Raw genomic sequence first — 20,565 nt, 5'->3', positions numbered from 1 at the left:
TATATATATATATATATAGATATATATATATATATATATATATAAATATATATTATATATATATATATATGTGTGTGTGTGTGTGTGTGTGTATATATATATATATATATAATATATATATATATATATATATATATATATATATATATATACCTGGACGATCGGTTTCACAAGGCACCGCCCCTTCTATAAAAGAGTTGTTCCCATGGAAACCATTGTCAATCAGATGAAGGGACTTCAAACTGTCAAATATCATACCGCAAAAATTGTAACCACTTAGGATAAACATGATCACATTTCAAACTATTTCAATGATGGTCGGGAAAGCAGTACTAAATACACCATTAACTGATAACTCATAATGTTAGCTTACAAATCTCGTTGCACTAGACGAGGACTCACCAAGAGGTTGTGGAAATGTAGGTACTATAAATTTAAACCCATTGCTTCCAACCTACTTAAATATCATTCCAGATATCATTTAATCATTTTCCTATCCGCAGCATTTACTGGAACCAAGTCCAGTTTCGATCTGGAAAACGGAAAGCCATGGATAGTAACCATTTATCTGGACACCTTGCAACTTGGGGACGTGATTACTTCATAAACTTTATTTAGACAAACCAATGACCTCGTTCAGTGGAGCCCTCTTTCTAGGAGTATTCCAGAGATCACTAATCTATTACTGGAACTCTAAGTCCAGTTTCTCTACAGGAAACTGGTCAGCCATATTGACCAGTTCTTTGGACAACTTACAACTTGGGGACGTACTACCTTCATAATTCTAATTCCAGAATCACTAATCAATTACTGGAACTCAAATCCAGTTTCCCTACTGGAAACTGGTCGGCCATACGACCAGGTATCTGGACAGCTAAAACTTCAATAAAAAGTACCTTTTTCCACAGAAAAAAAGTCCAAAAAATTTGGTAAACTGACAAACCACGGATGCCTTGAACACCTTCTGGACCAATCAGAGAATTCCATGGTCTTCCTTTTTCGAACAAATGAGGAGGAACCGACCCTCTGATTGGCTGACTAACGACGTTACGTCACTGGGTGACAAAGCAACGTGGAAAATATGCTAAAAATGCACTGAAGCTTTACCAAACAAACAGATCAAGACATTTTAATTATGTAGTTGAAGCTTAGTTGACTACGTAGCTCAGTTCACGAGAGAGAGAGAGAGAAAGATCGACGAGAAAGAGAGAGAGAGAGAGAGAGAATTTCTTCCGTACTTCTAACTACGAGAGAGAGAGAGAGAGAGAGAGAATTTCCATACTTCTAACTACGAGAGAGAGAGAGAGAGAGAGAGAGAGAGAGAGAGATGAGAGAGAGAGAGAGAGAGAGGAGAGAGAGATTTCCGTACTTCTAACTATGAGAGAGAGAGAGAGAGAGAGATGTGGTGGGATCACAAGCTTAATAAAAACAAGTGGCAAATCCCCCCTACATAAACCTAATCAATCCAGCTGCCAAACTCACCTCGTCACACTACAGCATACACGCAGGACAATTGACCTATACCTACAAAAAAAAAAAAAAAAAAAAAAAAAAAAAAAAAAAAAACACATGTACTAACCAACCCCAGATACTCCGGGCTATGCTGTGCTGTCCACTGGTCAAGGTCAATGAGATACCAACAACAACAACACAAAACCAAGACCCAAACAACAACACAAAAACAAACAACCAAGGACCACAAACTCAAAACAACACAACACCCAAGGCTACAACCCAACAACTCAGCAACAACCAAGGAAACACAACCACACCCCACCTCACATATAACAAACAAAAATCAAACAACACAACAAAAGACCACTGCACAACAACACAAAAAATCACAGCAGTACAGGCACAACAACTCTAAGCAACAACAACACCAAGCTCAACAATAACTAACAACAAATCAACAAAACACAACTCAAATGAATTCCAATGCCTTCACTAGACTGCTGCCAACACTACTCACTATCACAGCTTCTGGCTAAAGACTGACCAAAAAGACTCACTCAAAACACAGAACTCTGATCTCCAACAGCACAAGCAGACAACCCAGAACCCACCAACAGCCAATTCAGTCGTTAACCATCCAGCAATTACACCCTCTCTCTCTCTCTCTCTCACACATACACAGACGTTGTCGAATGGAACTCCATACCTCCTCCATAGAGAGAGATAGTTGATGCTTAGTTGACTTGTAGCTCAGCTCACGAGAGAGAGAAAGAAAATTCCCGAAGCTTCTAACTACGAGAGAGAGAGAGAGAGAGAGAGAGAGAGAGAGAGAGAGAGAGAGAGAGAGAGAGAGAGAGAGAACTTTTCCAAGGATTACGATAGTCTACACCATTCTTATTCAAAAACTGGCAAGACATCTACATTGCCGTTATTCAAATGGCCTTTGTCGAAAACAATATGTAAATGTTTGAACAGCAAGAACACTGGCAGTTTTGCCATTATACAGTGCCCCAAAATATAGTTTTTTTTCCATAGACACGAGAGATTCAGCTTACAGCGCCTCAGAAGACATAAAAGCTTATACCTACACATCAGATATCCTTCGATCGCAAACTCCCAGATTCTGAAATGTTAGGGTGTCATTTGAGGGATAATAGTACCTTGACAGGCGACCAAAGTATGTCTAAGCTGTTTTACAGTCTATAGCAAAAGTATACTGGCGTCAAACTACAATGATAAATGGAATTAAACAGTGAATTACGTGTAGCTAAGAAAAATAAAAATGGAAGATCTATGATTGATTGATTGATTGATTATGGAATTTAGGGCATAGCCCAAGCGCTGGGACCTGCAAAGGTCATTCAGCGCTGCAGTATTACATGATTAAGTGAAATTAATTAGATGAATGAATACATGAATCAATTAAAACCTCTCACACAAATGACCAACTAAAACTGCAATTAAAAAACACGAATGACACCAAGACGATCTCACATCACACATCAACCAAATCAAAACCAAAGAATCCCACAGCCGAAGTCACACACACACACCCAAAAAAAAAAAAAAAAAAAAAACTGACATGCATACATCCATTCAACACCATTTAACCTTAATTAAAAAACAGCAAATAAAATTTTTAATAATAATCAGGTACTTAAAATGATGACTATGAACAAATCATATAAAATAAAATAAAATCAACAAAATAAAATCGGTGAGTTAAAATTTGCCATCAATTAAACTTCATAAAAAATCTCAATACATTTTAAAAAACTCGCTAATGCAGAAATATCTGCTGTGTCATCTAGAACATCAGCAAGAGATTTTCCATCAAGGTGGAATCTCTGCCTCTGTTCTCTGTAATTTACACAATGCACCAAGATGTGCTCCACTGATAAGGTTGCATCACACCTAACACATACCGGTGCACTGCCACCTTCTAAATTTATGGGTTATCCTAGTGTGCCCAATACGAAGTCGCCCCAAAACAATTTCTGTTCTCCTCTCTTTTTGAAAAGAAGAGGGCCATTTTTCTATGCTTTTCCATATCTGCTTATATTTTTTATTGTTGGCTAAGAGAGGGGAGGACCATCTCTCTTGCCATTTCCTCAAGATGTACGACTTGATGGATCTCTTCATATCTATATGTGGCACTTGGTTACCTGATACAAATGACCCAAAGCCGCTTCCTTTGCATATCTGTCTGCCTCCTCATTCCCGCGAATTCCGACGTGAGCTGGGATCTAGCAGAAACATACTGATTTCCTGCGACATGAAATCCAAAAGAGCCACTCCTGGGCTTTTTGTACCAGAGGATGAATTGCATACAGCTGCTTTAATGAATCTAATGCACTTTTTGAGTCACTATATTACAAAATTTGTCTTATTCGAGTTATGAATAATTTCTAAAGCTTTAACTAAAGCTGACAACTCTGCAGTGAATATGGAAGCTGACTCAGGCAATTTTGCCTCGTAAAGTTTCATTCCCATGCACAACTGCACACCCAACTCCACTATCAGACTTTGATCCATCAGTGTAGATCTTCACTTGCCCCATCATGTTTTACGGTCATGCTCCAGAAAATTCGCTTTTACCTCTTCCTCAGACTGTTGTTTTTTGTCTATTTTCTTAGAGCATAAGGAAATCTTGGGAATAAGCCATGGGGATACAGAGGATGGCTTTACTTCTTCAACTTTTTGGCGCTGAATGACCATGTCATTTAAACATTCCAACTGCCTTATTTGAAAAGGTTTGGAAGATCTTTCACCAAATTTTTTAGAGTCACACTCCTCTAAAATTTTTCGTGTGGGGTTCTCTCGACAGCTTTTTAGTCGCATGGTGTACCGCAACCCAAGCTCTTCTCTTCGCAGATCTAAAGGAAGTTCATGAGAGTCAATGTAGATACTCTCAACGGGAGATGTCCTGAAAGCACCTGTACATATCCTTAATCCCATATTATGTACTACATCCAATTCCTTTAACTTGGACTTGCAGGCAGATGAATATACCTGACAGCCATAGTCCAGTTTTGATTTACATAAGGAATCTACAGCTTCAATAAACTTTTCTTATCAGCTCCCCAGTCGAATCCCGATACCACCTTTAAAATATTGAGGGATTTTTTAACCTTTGTTTTTAGAGAGTCAATGTGACTACGCCACGTTAGCTTGCTGTCAAATATTATGCCCAAAAACTTTACTTCTTTTTTTGTAAGGAATAAGACAATACTTCAGTTTCAAATTTGGGATAGTTTTCATTGCGGGTACATCTGGTGAAACGAATAGCCACAGTTTTAGATGAAGAAAATCGGAAACCATGTTCATCAGCCCATTTACTGATGACATTAATTGTCTTTTGCAGGTAGTTACAGGCTGATACAGCGTCGTATGTGGTGACGTAGATGGCAAAGTCATCCACAAATAGTGAAGCCCTAACTGGAGCGGAAACAGATTTCACAATATTATCAATAGCAATGGCAAAGCAGGTAACACTCAATACGCTGCCTTGTGGGACACCTTCTTCCGTCTCATAACAAGAAGAAAACTTATTCCCGACTCTCACTCTAATATATCGGTCCCTTAAAAAGGAGTTGATAAAGTTTAACATATTGCCCCTGATTCCCATTTCATTGAGCCGTTTAACAATGCCAAATCGCCATGTTGTATCATAGGCTTTCTCCAGATCAAAAAATACCCCTACTGTTTGGCATTGATTGGAAAATCCCTGCTGAATCTGATTTGATAGTCTCAGTAAAGGGTCCAAGGCTGAACGATTTTTCCTGAAGCCGAACTGAACAGAGGATAACAATCTGTTTTTCTCTAAATGCCACATTAGACGAGAGTTCACCATTTTCTCAAATAATTTACAGACACAGCTTGTTAGTGAAATTGGTCTGTAACTAGTGGGCTGATATGGATCTTTGTTTAGCTTTATGACTGGAACTACTATGGCTATCTTCCAAGATGGGGGAATGATGCCCGTTTCCCAGACCTTATTGAGTATTTTCATTAGATATATTTTAGCATGTTCTGGAAGATGTTTAATCATGTTGTAGGTTATGTTATCTGCACCAGGGGCTGTTTACTCACAAGATGAGAGAGCCTCTCGTAGTTCCTTAGTGAGAACTTAGCATTATATGCTTCATTATTTTCAGTGTTAAATCTAATTGACACCTTGGCATTTCGAATCTTACTGAACTGTGGTGTGTAATTTTTGGAGCTTGATATGACAGCAAAATGCTCACCAAATTTTTCTGCACATCAGCTGGATTTGAAATAAGCATATCATTGATTTTTAGAGTAGGAGCAAGTGATGGAACAAATTTCCCACTTAGCTTTTTAATCTTTTTCCATACTAATCTTTCTGGTGTTTTAGAATTGATACCATTTATATAGTGGAGCCAAGATTCCTTTTTAGCTTTTCTAATATATTTTCTTTGTTTGGCTAAGGCCTGTTGGTATGTAGTTTTCGTTGTTCCGGAGGGTTTTGCCTTGAATTGCCTATATCATTTTCTCACTATTCTTCGCAGTCTGCCACAGGTTTGGTCCCACCAGGGAACTGCAGGCCTGCTTGGTTTACCCTTTGTTTTTGGGATATATTTCTCGGCATTATCCAATATAGTTGAGGTCCAATAATCATATGCATCTAAGTGCGACTCAAATGACTCTACTTCCTGATGTAATTGAAAGCTTCCTTCATATTTCATCCAATCTGCTTCATTCTCCTTCCACTTTATAGGAGATTCAGAAGGTATGTTTCTAGCATACTTTAAATGTATGGGAAAGTGATCACTTCCGTGCAAAAGTTCATCTACAGACAGCTTGAAGTCCAAGTAGACTGCAGGTGAACAAATGCTTAAATCTATAGCTGAAAAGACATTGGTGTAGATGTTATGAAACGTCATTGAACCATCATTGTAAAGAGAGAGATCATTATTTAAGATAAAATCATCGATGGTTCTACCTACAGCATTCAAGGTATCACCTCCCCATAGACTATTATGGGCATTAAAATCTCCCAGTAGTAAGAAAGGAGGAGGTAGTTGATTAGCTAGTGCCTGAATGTCATTCAAAGTAATCTCTGACCTAAGTGGGAGGTAAATAGAGCAATTAGTAATCTCTCTTTCAAAGCATGCTCGAATGGCGACTGCTTGTAGGTTTGTGTTCAAAGGAGCACTTGTATGTTGCAAAGACTTTTTAACAATAGTTGCAACCCCCCCATCAGCTCGATCACCATCTCTGGGGTTCATCACAAACATTTTATAATTTAATCCTGGATTGTATAATGAGTTGCCTAACTTAGTTTCTTGAAGGCAAACTACATCTAGATCATGATGGTTCATCAGTAATTTTAACTCTTCAGAACGAGTCCTAAGGCCTTTGCAATTCCATTGCAAGAAATATTAAATTGGAATTTTAACTTTGATTCTTGTGCCCAGCCAGTCATTATTTAGCTGGGTTTTCAAAGTAATACAGTTGAATGTTCTTGGATTTGAAAGTCTCTTAAGTCTGGTGCCTGGGGAGACTATTATTTTTATTGGATGATGGGAGTTTGAACATTTTTCCTGCACACATCCTGTTTCTTCAGTTTGAGATTAGATTTATCTAAATTTTTAACTATATTTAGTGAGCCAAGCATGTTTTCCCTCCATTTCGTAAGTAGCTGTTTCTGCATATGATTGAGGGGAGAGGTCTGTCACACTTAAATTTGAGCAGGACCGAGACATCTTTTCCAATTGCTTTGAGGTTGATAATGGCTGGAAGGAGTCATCAAGTGGATTGAATCAATTGGAAATTGGAGTTTTTAAACCTCTATAGGAGATGATGTTCTACATTTCTTTGACTTTGGGGGTGACTGAAAACTGTCATAAGATTTGTTAAGATTTCCTCTAGATTTTATTTTTCTTTGGGCTTAACCGAGGAGCTCAACTCTGAGACAGCATTTGCTTGCAGATCAGGGAGAGGTTCATCAATCACAGCTTTTACCACTTTACTTTGAAGTTCATTACATACCACAGAAGTTGAAAATATCCTGAGAGGGTATGTTATTTTTATGATGGGTTTAGCATGCTGATGGAAGGCATTATTTCCCATAACAGTGGAAGCAAATGAGGATCCAGCACTTTTGTTAGCACCTCGAACCAAGTGTCTGGCTTCTCCTATGCTGATAAAGTTATTATGAGCAGGTGTTTACAACTTCTTGTTGGAGAATATATTGAGGACAGCCCCTCCAATTGGGAGAATGATTGCCAGCACAGTGGAGACAGTATTTATCAGCTGTCAGTTGTCCTTTACATGTTCACCAGAGCACACAAAGCACTTTCCTGGTTTTGTACAAGAGTTTGATACGTGGCCATATTCAAAGCATTTATAACACTGGGTTGGTCGATATTTAAATGGCTTAACCCAAACCCGAGAGTGGTCTATATCAATATATTCCGGTAAGTAGGAGCAGGTGAAAGTCAATTCAATGGCATGCGGAGTGCCTTTCAATTTTCTCATTTTAATGACATATGTAGGATACATTTTTAATATTTCCTCCTCTTCAAACTCATATAGGTCTCTGTTATAAACTATACCCCGTTTAATGTTAAATGATCGATGAGGAGATACATCTAAAATATTACCATCATCAGTTGGTTGGAATTTTGAAAGCATCTTAATCTGAATATTGTTATTTGCTTTGATCAAGACTCCTTTACCATATCTTTTAATATTGCCTTTAGGAATGGCACCAATCTTCCTCTGTAGATACTTGCATGCTGTTAAAAAGTTTTCTTTGCCCTGTTTGTAATTTGCAACATGCCAAATCTTTTGCCAGGTGTTTTTGGCTATCAACCTCAAATTTTCTGGGTACATAGTCTGTCTCCTCCTCTTCCAAATTGTTTATATTAAACAACTTTGCATGGCAAACTGAACCAAAGACATTTTTACCATCCAGATTCTCTAGAGCTTTGGAGGCATATTCAGCTTTGCAAAAGGTTATGTAGCTTTTCATAAGAGATGGGACTTTTAACAATTCGTAATTTTATTCTATCTACCTGCCAAAGCTGTTTCATGTAATTATGTAATATGTCAAAATCGACTTTATCACTTATATTACTACAATATACAACTCTTAGGTTTTCATTTACCCACCAGTATTTACACCCTGGTGTCCCAGTGTTTGGTCAAGAAGAGAGCCTAATCCGGAATCCTTAATCAGGCAAGAGTCATCAACAGAGGGAGTTAAATAAGAATCCATCAGACTATGGCGTGAACATTCGTCCAGGTTGGCCCCATACCCACCATCGAGCCACAATTAGAGGGTGATATAGCACCCTAGGAGTCCTACCCAGATATACACCCCACACCCAGTGCCTTGAGGGTCGTCAGTCCGTCGAGATCAGACCCAGCACCGGTGCAGAATTTAACATAAAAAGTTTCCCCTCGCTCGGGACACGTCAGGTACTCCAGTTCTACGGGTGAGGAGGAATGCCGTCCAACCTCACCCTCCATCAAATCAGAAGGACTGTCAAAGCTTGGCCAAGTCCATTCCAAAAGTCGTTGACAAAAGCAGTCCAAAAAACAGTCAAAATTTAGAGGTTGGAGAGAAGGGTTCAGGAAAGAAAGAGAAGAGAGACGGATTAAAGTGAGAGAGAAAGGGTTGTAGGATGTTCCGTCAGGACCCGGGGCACCTATAGGAATGCACGAACATTCCCATAGAAGCCAGGGTCCCTTATCCCCTCACCACTTGAAGGAGTCCTACTCGAGGGGTAGAAGGTCTATGGAAAAGATCGAAAGACTCAAGTAGTGAAAATTGGTCAGTCTAAAACAACCAGAAATCATTACTACAATGACTTGATTATGAAAGGCAAGAAAATATATTACAATTAAATGTTTAGTGAAGAGAAAAATCCTGAATTGAATTGAATTGAATGGATTGAATTGAATACTGTAGAATTTAGGCCAAAGACCAACCACTGGGACTTATGAGGTTATTCAGCGCTGAAACTGAAATTAACAGTAAAAGGTTAGAAAGGTGTAACAGGAGGAAAACCTCGAAGCAGTTGCATCATTTAATCAATTGTTAGGAGAGGGTGGAAAGTAAGTTGGAAGAAAAGAGAATATGAAAAGAGGTACAGTAAAAGGAATGAAAGGGGTTGCAGCTAAGGGCATAAGGAAGGCACGCTGCAAAGAACCTGAAATAATGCCTACAGTGCACCGCATAAGGTCCACTGACGGCACTAACCCCCCTACAGGGTAGAAAATTCCTGACAATTTAGCTGGAAGGAAAAATAGAAAGAATCTGTCATAGTTTGGATAAGAAGGACCCTCCAGATCTCCCGGTGATCACAATAAGAAATAACAAGCTCAGTAAATTTCAAGAAATGAATTAGGAATGGCTTCGAAAAAATTATGAGAAAAGCAGAAAAAAAACCTACTGTGAAAATGGTATCTGATGACCAGTCAGCGTACATAAACCATTATAAATATGGTAAAAACTGTATCAAATGGTAAATGTGGCATCTGGTTATGCCTGACCCAAGTGCAGCTTTCGCCACAGTTGACCAAAATCTGCTGCTTGAAGACCTGAGAGCAGTAGGCTCATAGATGATGAACACAAATGGTACAAAAGCTACTTAGAAAACAGGAAGGTTTTACAGTGGTTACATTATAAATAAATGTGAAATCAGAAAGGCAAGACCTAAGAAAAGGAGTGCCCCAAGGCAGCATTTGGGGCCACTGCTATTTGGTATTTATACAACTGAACTATCTAGAATTCTAAATAAGCACAAGATTAAGTATAAACTGTATGCTGATGATATTCAGTTCTATTTTCCTGTCGAAAATACTAGTAAAATTGATGCAATAATGAAAGATATGCACTACATAAATATGAACACTTCAAAAGAATAACTACTGGTTCGTCAACAATAAATATTGTAGCAGCAGTGAGGAACTTGGGAGTGTTTATTGGTAATAAATTGTCAGTGAAGAACCACATATTGCATATTGTAAGATCCTGTAACTATCACATTAGAAACATTGCATTTATTATAAAAATATGTTTAACAAAGATACTCTGAAAACAGCAATTTGCAACCAAATACTTTCGAGGCTGGACTACTGCAATGTTTTATACTACTACGGTCTCCCCAACTACCACTCAGAAAATTGCAAGGGGTACAAAACAGAGCTGCCAGATTAATAAAAGGGCTACATATAAGTATTCCTGTGACAGAATAACCCCAGCACTAACTGAGCTGCATTGGCTCCCAGTACAATACTTTTTAGTCTTTTCAAGAACTAAAATATGGTGAACCAACCAACATACCTGAGAAACCGTTTACGCTTCTTTAGACCTGAAATGAATAGTACTGGAATCAGACATACAAGTGAAGCATACAGTGGGCGCCCCACATTCGCATTCTCCAGATTCGCACATTCACGGAGTTCTCTTGGGAAGATATCCCTCATTATTTGTGGGAAATTCACCTATTCGCTGTAATTTTCTATGAGAAATATTCACAAATTCCTGCTTTTTTCATCAATTTCATCATAAAATGCACTTTTTGTGATAAAACTATTTAATAAACCAGGTATAAAAATGTTTAGTGGGTTTTTCTTGAGTTTTACCTAACAGAATTGGCCATTTTAAGCTTTTTTATAAGGGTTCCAACTATTCGCGGGTTCTAACTATTTGCGGAGGGTCAGGTACGCATCCCCACAAATACGGGGGGACCACTGTATAGGCTATTTGAACCTAGAACAAATTGTAAGTCAGGTGAGAGAGCGTTTGAACATTGTGCACCAAGACTATACAACAAAACACCGCCTGAAATGAAGATCATGCAAGAAGAAAGCAATTTTAAAAAAAGAACTAAAGACTCTCCTATTCTGCAGGAGCTACGACACTGACATGAAAATACTAGAAGACAATTATAAAATATAAGAGGCACCTTACTTTCAAATGTACAAGGGAACCATCCCTGTGGAGGGCTGTACATAAAACCAAACAAAGTGAACCTGCCAAACACTTGGTGGCAGCTTAGGCCAATCAGCACTGAAATGGAAATTGACAGTAAAATCGTTTGCAAGGTGCAACAGGAGGAAAACCTCGCGGTTGCACTATGAATCAATTGTTAGGAGAGGGTTTGAAAGTAAGATGGAAGAAAGAGAATATGAATGAAAGTACAGTAAAAGGAATGAAAGGAGTTGTAGCTAGGGGTCAAAGGTATACTGCAAAGGACCTTAAGTAATACCTACACTGCACTGCCTGAGGTGCCTTGATGGTACTAAACCCCTATGGGAGGTAGTAGTTGTATACCAAATGGGTACCTTGTGAATATTATGACAAACCAGTGTAAGCGTTGGCTTAACAGAATCCATCACGGTCCTAACAAGAAGACAATGGCCTGTGTAGGTTTGCAACATAAGAGCTTCCCATTACTAGTTGAGGGTATCCTGAATGACTGTATCAAGTTGTTATATAAGGTTGGGTACAATATATGGACAAGGAGAGTGTTGGTCACAGGTAAGCTGCTGATCAACAAGCGGTACATACCGCTCAAATAGGAGCACATGAGAAAAAATTCAGAATAGAATGAATAAACCCAAAAATACTAGAGATTGCTATCAAGTATATGAAGGAAGTTGATTCTAGCACTGTTGAACTTGACACTACAATGTTTGACAAGAGAATACACATGCTATCAGATGATGATCTTATTCCTCAGACTGCTCTCTCACAGCCCACCCAAATTCCTCAGATATGTTAACATCAAAAGGACCACTCTCTATTCAAGCAAACCTTCTTCTCTCTTATTGCATGAGTAAAGATAAACAGGTGTATAGAAAGACTAAATACCAACAAAAGTAGGTCACCTGCAAATTGCAAATCTTGCACATAAAAAATTCCCTTTTGCCAAACATCATGTTCCATTTCACGAGTCATAGCATAAACAGGTCTTTATTGTGTATGTACTGCCTCGAATATCATATTACTCCGAATGATCTCTCCTCAATGAATTTCTCCAAAGCACCAGCTTAGATATTTGTTCTGCGTCTTCTCCACACTACATATGTCTCTTTAAATACTGGTTATTAGAACAGACAGCAAGATAATCAGTTATCCAAACTAGTGGTCGATAGTAACAAAAATTTTGACAGTACTGTAATTTCCCAAATCCAAAGTGAGCATTGTACTGTGCATTCATCTGAACATCTCATATGGCAATGTGTAATAATGCCCACACAGGCAGGTTGAGCATATGGTGCAAGTGTTAATTTGTTTGAGCATGCCTAGCTATGTAGCGCAATACTAGTTGTAAACAGCTGGCCCCTGACCAAGACTCCAATAGGAATCCAGTACAAAAAGACCACGAGACAGAGGAAAGTCAAATATCTCCATCTATTCAGGCGGTCCCCCGTCGTAAGACGGGGGGGTTCTGTTCTTGAGACGTGGTCGTAAGCCGGAACATCGTCAAAAACTCCTAAGAAAAACCTCCTACTTTTAAGGCTTTGGGTGCATTGAAAACTATGTAAACTGCATTCTTATGGCATTTTTTTATCAAAAAACCTTCAAATATTGATTATTTTGCATTTTTGGTGTCAAATTTCATCTGCCAGATGAGCGTTGTAGGCGTCGTAACCTCGGAACATCGTAAGCCGAGACCGTCGTAACCCGGGGACTGCCTGTATTAGATTCCTTGCATCTATCTATTTAACGTAATTGCTCTACATATTCAAACCTTTGGCATACGAAATTGAACTGTTCCACCTGTAACAAAACAGTTATTGTACCATTACAGATATGACATATTGTAAAAGATTTTAGACCTACTTATATCATGTCTTAACCAAAAAGTACACCATGTATACAAAAACACTGTTTTTCAATTAATGTTATATATTTAATCCTTTAGTGACTAAGTTATATCAATGTCTACAAAACTTTAAACAAATGAGCTCTGATAGAGGAACACCATCAAAACCATAAAAATTGATTTATTTACATAAATACAATACCACAACATGCATAATAACGTAAACAAATGGAAAAAAAGTTTCTTTGAATCTACAAGTTCATTAAAAAAAATTCAATTGTTTACAAAAATTTCATTTCATAAATAACATAAAAATGTATTCAGCTTTACTGGATACCATAACATACAATTTCTCATAAATAAAATAAAATTTCCCCATTAAAATAAATGGAAATACTACTATCCATTCCAGGACCCCCCCAAAAAACACTGATCTTTTTTGTTTTTCTATGATTTCACACTTCATATCCAAAGTAATTGGCCTTTTCTTCTTGGCACTGGTCTTAACACTACGAACTGAACGAGACTGCTCGGCTAGGCATCTCAGTGCTGGCATGGCGGACACATTGAGAGATGGCATCTCCCAGGCTTGCTGCCCGTAGTTTCAAATGGGTTTGCTTCTTAAAACAAAAAATCACTTGTGTGCCACCTCATTTCTCGGAGAACCCATGCGTTGGTTCATTCGCAAGTCAAAGTCAAAACCATAATCATCTAATATTAGATTCATTTTACTCTGGGAATGACATATACTGAAGGGGAATTATAATTGATAAGTGCACCTGTCCTGGCCCAGTTTCAACCCAGTGACTTTTGGTTTCAAAAAGGTGACAGAACGCTAATTAATTAATCCTGTAGGGCTTTAAACTTGTGCCTTTTAAAGATGGTCAACTCACCACAACTGTTTGTCACTTTATCTAAAGCAAACAAAAAGGAACAGGTACCAATCCTGGATGGGTCAGCCCACCTATCAAATTTGAATTCCTCTGGGATATAAAGTAATCCAATATAAAGAAAATTCAATACATATGTAAAGTGATATCTGCGACTCATATTCTAGTTGCACATAGTATCTTCATGACTCCACTAAAGCTGACGACGTTAACGGCATCTGAAAAAACGAAGCAAATTTTTTTTTTTCTTAGCTTGCAAACAAAGAATAAAAACCACATCCTTAAATGAAGTGTTCCTCTTATCTGATGTTTTTTCCATCAACCATGGCTTAAAATACAGTAATAATTATAATAATAATAGATGAATAACATTAATAATAAAAAATAAATATAATAAAAATCAATTAAAAATACTGCAAAACATAAAATCTAATAGATCAAAGAGCAGCCATGAATCTATTTCTTCCAAATGTGAATGTGTCCCACAAGATGATATGATTTATCACCCTACAGTTTATGATCATTATAAAGAGAAAGAATGACCATATTTAATGATGCTCTCTTTACTTTTCAATGGTTAGTAATATCATTATAAATGTATCATACCTATATTTGATTTGATTTGATTTATATATAGAGTTTTGGCTTTATGCCAAGCACTGGGGCAACTAAGGCCATTCAGCGCTGAAACAGAAATTGACAGTAAAAGGTTTGAAAGGTGTTACAGGAGTAAAACCTCAAAGCAGTTGCACTATGAAACAACTGTTGGAGAGGGGGGTGGACAGCAAGATGGTAGAAAGAGAATATGAATGGAGGTACAGTTACATGAATGTAAGTAGTTGCAAGCTAGGCCGAAGGGATGCTGAAAAGAACCTTAAGTAATGCCTACATTGCACCGAATGAGGTGCACTGACGGCACTAACCCCCTACGGGATATTATACTTACAAAAAAATCATTCGTCAGAAGAGTGGACACAAGCAACACTAGGAAAATTTCCTTGTGTGCATAAAACTGCTGAAGCTTTGTAAATAGTGAGTGACGGATTTTGCAAACACAGAAACAAATCAAATCTTTAGCAGGAGGAAATGTGTTGTGTCACTGAGTCTGAAAGCATTAGGCTCATATGAAGTTTTTAACAAAGGATCCAATGAAAATTGTAACACCAAGCTACAAGTAATAGTTGCATTTTCAGAAATTGGTTTGAACTGAAAAATATACAAAGTCAATAAACAGTGAAAAGGCTACTGTCAGGTTTCCAGCAGAATTTAAGAAGTTGACAAAATAAAAAATTATACCTTCCAGAACAACTGTGACGAGGCTGAGTTATTAGAAAAGAGGATGGTAAGCCCAACATACATACATAATAATACAAAGCAGGAAAAAGGATTCAGACAATGGTGTAAAGCACATAATCTTTCCAGGACTAATTCTCATTACGTACTTGATGACTTACTTGTTTATACTAATAATAACAAAGGTATATAAATAAGCATTACTCAGGGGCAAATTTTTTTTTTTTTTTAGAATTTCCACTGCAATTCTTGAATATATGTGATACATAAGTATGATAAACTTACATTACTAACCATTAAAAAGTAAAGGTGTCTGACACCTCTGCTTTACAGCACATAAGGATATACTAAAGCTGGCATTATGTGACAAAGTGGCACCATATATGATTAAGTCGGGTATACTTTACAGGGGTGTAAGAATACTACCAACGTAGGTCCTGCGTGTCGTAAAAGGCAACTACAAGGACAGCTGCTGCCTTGCAGTCTTACTTTCTTAGTAAAAGATTAGTCCCACCATCAGTAACTGGAAACTCCTGCACTGCAGGTGGACTTTTTAGTCAAAGGCATGGCCCACTGTCAATAACTGTGGTTGATGACAGCAAGGGCATGTGGTCGTAAAAACCCCTTTGCCAAATAATAAAATATGCCTGGCAACGAACCCCTTAGTGTAGGGGTAACGGTGGGAGAGAAGACTTTACAGAGCTGGGATCCCACGGCCCACACCCTTTCAAGAAAAAGACTACTACATCACCTACCAACGATCTGGAAGCGCAATGAGAAAGTCCATTCCGCTACTCTATTTTGGAACTGGTACAAGAATGTTTCACCCACAGAGTTCGATAATACTCGACAATGCACCCGACTACTCTGACTGTTTTCTATGAATATAAAATAAAAGCAGCAAAGAATGGATCACAACAAAAAACAGTAATAAAGTCATACACAGTTAATATTAAAAGACTTTTCATGTACAAATCCCCCTGGATATCAGCTGCTGTTGCTGATAGCTGAGGAAATTGCCAAGTGTGTAACCATGTAGTCCACAACACGAGAGGAAAATAAAGGCAATGATGATCAGCCCGAGGTAATATCAAGACCCAAAACAAGTAACTACCTTGATAACCTGGTGAAGTTCTGTATCAAAATAAGACATATTCTTAGGAAGCATCATTTTCATTGAGCAGGTATCTTCTGGGCCCTAACTTTCCAATGAATTTCTTCTGCAGAGCTTTGGCTCTCAAACTATTCAGACTCAATCACTGATTTCTATGTTCTCCACCCAGGAATATTCTTAATGAATTGTGCTCCTCCCTCTTCAGTGTCTTACCCTAAAGTTCTCCATGACTCACCAGAGGGTCTGTATCTTCCTACAAAGGACTTTCATTTCAATTCAAGACACTCTCCAGGGCCTCAAAAAGCAAATAAGATGGGTTTACAGTGTATAAAAGGTAAGAAACTTAAGAGAGGAATTTACTAAACCACATATTCTCATTCTCGGTCCTCTACTAAGTATAGTATAAACAGAACTCTTGGTTACTGAACTGAGCCGAGGTCAGTGTGTTCTCAGTGGGTGACTATAGTTTACAGCACTTTGAAAGATTTAAGCATTCCATTTTTTATTGCCTTTCCTCAACTTTCTCTCTCTCCACAACTTGAAAACCATGACTTAGTTGTATATCTCTCATTTGTAAACTCAATTATCTATTATGCACAAAATGGGTAGTATAATGTATTGTATTGTTATATGCGAACCAAGTTTTCTGGCAAGACCAGGAATGAATTATCAGACACCCAGGACTTCACTGCATGTCTTATGCTTCTTTATGCAGAAGAGAATATGGCTTTTTACAAAGATTCATAGGTAGAGTGTGCTGGAAAGTTCTTTATGCAGAAGAAGATATGGCTTTTTACAAAAGATTCATAGGTAGAGTGCTGCTGGAAAGTTCTTTATGCAGAAGAGATATGGGCTTTTTTACAAAGATTCATAGGTAGAGTGTGCTGGAAAGATCTGATAACAAATGGGGAAATAAAATAGTTGAGAGATATGGTGTTTAAAGGCTTTAAAAAAAGTAAAATCGTCAAGGGATACAAGATGGAGATGGAGGAGAATCAGTCAGATAAAAGAAGATAGTGTAGTGACTGTAGTCAGTCATGGAACAGGTTAGTAAGGAAGTAGCAGGATGACAACACAATATTTGGAAATATCTGTAACATGGAACTACATACATGGAATGGACAGGCGCGTATAAATGTATTGACGCTAATTGTCACTGCGCGGCGCCATAGGAAAAGGTGGAGAAGACGCTGAATTAAGCTATTAAAGCATAGTCTTGCAGACGCTGTTTTCACTCTGTCGTCCTTACTTTTCCACCGATTTTAATGAATATAGGCTCATTGGAAAGCTCTTGAAAATCTCTTTTAAATGCATATAATTAAGTGTGTAGAAAATATGGCAACTGCAGTGTTTAAATACTACTGTTCCAGATTCTTTAATATAAATTTCAATAAATTCATTATCGGTTAAAAGCTCTTGAAAAGCACTTTCCAACGAACCCAATGAAGCACATACATCTCATACAATAGAATAATCAAGCATACCACGTGCTGAGTTCCATGATGTATACTTTGGCTGTCTTGAATAGATCACATGGTATGTGTATAATTAAAAATTATGAAAAAGGTTTTTTAAGTATATACGTAGTCAAGTTGGCAATAAAAAAAGTGATGACATGCCATTAACATATCTAGTGCACAAGTTGGATTCCGGACATGCTAGAACAGGCCTGTCATCACCACAAGTAAATGTGACATAGGCATTGCTCTGTTGATTGTAAGCCTTGCTTATTCATATTATTTTCACAGAATGACCAAAGTTATACACTGTAGTATAATATGTTTATCATACAGACCTTTGTAAGACTCTCACTGAGCTTCCAGTTTGCTGTTTATCAGATTACGTTCCTTGATGTCTTCAATTAGAGTCCTGCGTGTTTTCTTTGCCGTCTTTTCTCTTTGCTGGTGTTCTGCAGCTTTTTGCAAGGCGCCTGGAGTTTCTCTGCATCTTTTGTACCTTTGCCTTTTCTACTTACTCCGTAGTGTTGTATGAATGTTCCTGTTCAAAACAAGTTGCAAGTTGATACACAGTACTGATTAAGGATTATATTATAAAATACCTTAATATGACAGAGATTTACAAAATTATTATGGTACCTTATTTAGCATGACTGCTGATTGTACTTACTATGGCAATTCTCACAGGTTATTCACCATAAATATTTTTTTGGTTAAATACGATGAAAATGGTCATACATATTTCAGGATTTCATTACCTATAAAACACTTATCTTCGAACAACTTCTGGAGGAATGTAGTCTTCATTCCTTTGTAATTTTATGGGTGAAGAAATGAGTATGATCTTTCTCACGGACCCTGTAATAAAAAAACCATCAAGACTTTCAATCATGAATATATAATCTTCTACATTACTGTCATTTTCCAAGCATAAATGCTTATACTGCTAATCTAGAATGGTCTAACTTAAGACTTCAAGAATTGTCTTGACTCTTCCCTCCGGTATTACTTACTTGAGGAGCTCGATTAAACAAGATGTTACCATAGTTTATCATGCACTTTGGTGAGCTGGAGCAACTGTTAGGAATAAAACCCAATCACTTGGGCTCAAATGATGCTGCTCCCAGTAACATATATAGGTTTGTCTTGATGGAACATTAAAAACACTTTAAATTTTGAATGTCTCTATGACATAAAAACTCCTCATTCTGCGCTTCTACTCAAAAGGTCTCGAACAGCTTGATAAGTAATGAGATCCATAATTCCAAGGGTTTCAAGGTACCTCTAGGATCTCAGTAGATATCTGACAAAGGTTTAGCAAGGGAAAAAATTTTGAGAGAGAAAATGATTTTGTATGTACAAGTATGAATAAGGGCATGGTATAGTAACTTGGAAACACAATATCCACAAGTGGTTTATGGAGTCAGTTACATGTAATTCGTAACTGGCCTTTCACAAGCTAATATGGGTAAGGCTATACAGAATTATCTTTTTTAGAAGTGTGTTAATAAATTTCTCCCCTAAAGTTAACAGTCTTGAAAAAAGGTAGGATTAATGTTTCAGAAAACTTAAGACATTTAGTTCATACACACAAACACACATGGCCTTGAATATCCAAATCAATAGCCTACAAACATAGTATATTTTAAAGCCCTCTTAGATAATGGCCAAGCCTTTATCCTAGTAAGAAAGTTGCTACGAATGAGAATTTCTTATAATCACTAACATGTAGAACAACTTTTTTCTACTATCTGAGGGGCTCTTGTAATTTAATTTCATTTCAGTTAATATTTAAAGGCTTGCCACTGCCTTCCATATTAGCTTTTTGATGAGTCCAGTAGTATTATAATTAGCCTATAAGTTGGAAAAAATGTCATTTTTCACACGTCTATTTTACAATCTACAGGAAACTGATCTGTATAGTAAGTAAAGGCATATAAATCTACATTAAAGAATCTTCTAAGAAAAGGTGAGAAGGTTAGCTGACATGCATTTTGTCAAATTTCATGTTAGAGCTGGAAGACAGTTATCTCTTGGCTTTAGCCTAAGGATTAAGGGCTTATTCAGAAACTTAAAAGTGCCTACTGTGTACCTTTGTCATAAAAATGACCATACAACTCCTTATCATCACAGTGCTATGACATGGAATGAAGTTGAAACTTCAATATCAATATGACCATAATGCAAATTGTTCAACATGCTTCAGATACCAGCATTCTTAGCAAGCTCACTGATCAGGATGTTTGAAATCAGTCCAACAAGATAATAATTTTTTCAGTGTCACTTGAGACCAAGGAGGCTGATAAGATATACTTAAAAGTAAAGTATATCTTAGTTTAACCAGACCACTGAGCTGATTAACAGCTAGAAACCAATCTGGTTACTTAGCAACAGCACCTACAGCTTAGTGTGGGATCCAAACCACATCATATCGAGAAATGAATTTCTAATCAACAGAAATAAGTTTCTCTGATTCCACATTGGCAGATCGGGAAAGCAAACTTCAGACTACCGAGTCAGTAGGCGAGCACGTTAACCACTTGTCC

At 37.5% G+C, this 20,565-nt stretch overlaps 1 long non-coding RNA gene across 5 annotated transcripts in view; it reads right to left on the bottom strand.

Moving 5' to 3' along the window:
- Window positions 1–20,565, bottom strand: part of LOC135204760 (uncharacterized) — a 270,567-nt gene that overhangs the window by 109,919 nt on the left and 140,083 nt on the right. For all 5 annotated transcript variants that reach the window (XR_010312336.1, XR_010312337.1, XR_010312334.1 and 2 more), the window contains exons 4-5: window positions 18,778–18,877; window positions 18,358–18,560 (exon numbers count right to left, since the gene is read on the bottom strand). This is a non-coding gene — a long non-coding RNA (uncharacterized LOC135204760). The remainder of the gene's footprint in view (window positions 1–18,357; window positions 18,561–18,777; window positions 18,878–20,565) is intronic.

This window comes from Macrobrachium nipponense, chromosome 47, assembly GCF_015104395.2.
Source record: "Macrobrachium nipponense isolate FS-2020 chromosome 47, ASM1510439v2, whole genome shotgun sequence".
NCBI lineage: Eukaryota > Metazoa > Arthropoda > Malacostraca > Decapoda > Palaemonidae > Macrobrachium > Macrobrachium nipponense.
The sequence above is the reverse complement of the archived record's forward strand: the minus strand, read 5'-3'. Positions and strand labels throughout refer to the sequence as shown.